Raw genomic sequence first — 2298 nt, forward strand, 5'->3', positions numbered from 1 at the left:
GTTTGGTATCTGCGATAGACCTTCAATAAACGGTAAGTAAATATGTAATTTTTTTAAGAGTTTAAGGAATTTACCAAATTGTTCATCTGAGCGGTCTTTCCTTGTCGCGTTGGGGTATGGTACACAAGGTTTATATTCGACAGTCACTGGTTTGTTTGTATTTTGATCTACCTCACCTTGACCTTTTCTCACCACAATTTCTTGCCTCGGTTTTGGTTCAGGCTCAATGACTCATTCGTCATCTTGAATATTAATTGCGTTGAGTTGTTCCCTTGGGTTAGGTCCGGTATTACTTGGAAAACTACTTTGTGGTCGTCCGAAGATTAGTTTGGAAAGCTAGCCTATCTGAGTTTCGAGGCTTTGGATCGACGCTTGTTGATTTTTAAGTTCTGTCTCGGTGTTCTGAAAATGGGTTTCTGACACTGATATAAACTTTGAGAGCATTTCTTCAAGGTTTGGCTTCTTTTCCTGTTGGTAGGGTGGTTGTTGGTAGCCCGGAGGATGTTGTGGTCTTTGATTTCCTTGACCGCCCCATAAAAAATTGGGGTGGTTCCTCCAACCTGCATTATAAGTGTTACTATATGGATTGTTTTGAGGTCGAGGATTATTACCCATGTAGTTTAGTTACTCGTTATCCATGTTATGGCCATAAGGTTGGTATTCCGAATGGTTTGTTCCACCTCCACTTGCTTCGCACTGCATTATTAGGTGAACCTGTGAAGAATTAAGAAAACCACCAATCTTTTTATTTAAGAGCTCTACCTGATTAGAGAGCATGGTGACCGAATCGATGTTATAAGCGCCAGTTGTTTTCGTTGGCTTTGTCCTCATGACTTACCACTGATAGTTATTCAGTGACATCTCCTCTATAAACTTATAGGCATCTTCCGGTGTTTTATTGTTGATGGTTCCACCAGCATCTGCGTCAACCATTTGTCGAGTCAAAGGATTCAGACCATTGTGAAATGTTTGTACTTGGAGCCAAGACGGTAACCCATGGTGAGGGCACTTTCTCAGAAGGTCCTTGTATCTCTCCCATGCATCGTAGAGTGTTTCTAAATCCATCTGCACAAAAGAAGAAATATCATTACGTAATTTAGCCGTTTTAGCAGGCGAAAAATATTTTAGTGAAAATTTTTCGGTCATTTGTTCCCAAGTAGTAATTGACCCTCGTGGTAACGAGTTCAACCACTGTTTAGCTTTGTTCTTCAATGAAAAGGGAAACAACCGAAGATGTATGACATCATCAGAAACACCATTAATTTTAAATGTATCGCATTGTTCTAAGAAGTTGGCTAAATGAGCGTTGGGATCCTCATCCTGCAAACCATCAAACTGAACAAATTGTTGTATCATTTGAACAGTATTAGGTTTTAATTCAAAATTATTTGCAGCTACAGCAGGTCTAACTATTCTTGATTCAGTTCCTGTTAAAGAAGGTTTAGCATAATCATATATAGTGCGTGGAGTAGGATTTTGATTAACCGCGATTGCAGGAGGTAGCTGATTGTCTTGGTTTTTAGCCATCTCTTCAATTGGGGGTTGAGTATCGTCTTCTTGCTCGTTCTCTGTGTATCTTAAGCTTCGCCTTATTTCTCTTTGGTTTCTACGAACTGTACGATCGATTTCTTCGTCAAAAAGTAATGGTCCTGATGGGTTTCTTCAAGTCATAAACTATAAAAACCTGCCAAGAGGAAGAAAAAGTAAGTTAATAAATAATAATAATAATTAAATTAAATTAAATTAAATTAAATTTCAAGAAAAATAAATGGCTAAAGTAATAAAAATTGAGCGTTCCTAATATCTTAGTTCCCCAGCAACGGCGCCAAAAACTTGATTGCGTGGTTTCGTGATAGGTTTTAAATATTTATAATTACTCGTTCTTGAACTAACTATTATCGCGATGTAGGCAAGTATACCTATCGAACAGTTGTATAGTTTTAGCAAGACCAGATTGTCGAACCCAAAGGAACTAAAAGTACTAGTAATGGTTGTCTTTTTATTATCTAGCCTAAGAATAAAGAGGTTTTGTTTTAATTGACTAATTATCTAAACTAAGAACGCACAGAGAAAAGAATTGGGGAATTGCTTTTGGGAAAAATCAATTGACTTAAGACAATACCTAAGGAAAAATCGACCTAGATTTTACTTGTTATTTTGGCTTCAAATCGGACAATTTATTCATTCAACTTGTTTCGTAGAGATCCCTAAGTTATGTTATTATCCCTATTCAAGACTAATAACGTCTAATCCCTAGATTGAATAACCGAGACGTTTCTCTAATCAACACTCTAGGGT

General features: G+C 37.2%; 1 non-coding gene across 1 annotated transcript; it reads left to right on the forward strand.

Moving 5' to 3' along the window:
* Nucleotides 1-991: 991 nt before the first annotated feature.
* Nucleotides 992-1098, forward strand: LOC121207928 (small nucleolar RNA R71). The gene has a single exon (XR_005903022.1). It is a non-coding gene; the product is annotated as a small nucleolar RNA R71 (small nucleolar RNA).
* The last annotated feature ends 1200 nt before the right edge of the window (nucleotides 1099-2298 follow it).

This window comes from Gossypium hirsutum, chromosome A01, assembly GCF_007990345.1.
Source record: "Gossypium hirsutum isolate 1008001.06 chromosome A01, Gossypium_hirsutum_v2.1, whole genome shotgun sequence".
Lineage (NCBI taxonomy): Eukaryota > Viridiplantae > Streptophyta > Magnoliopsida > Malvales > Malvaceae > Gossypium > Gossypium hirsutum.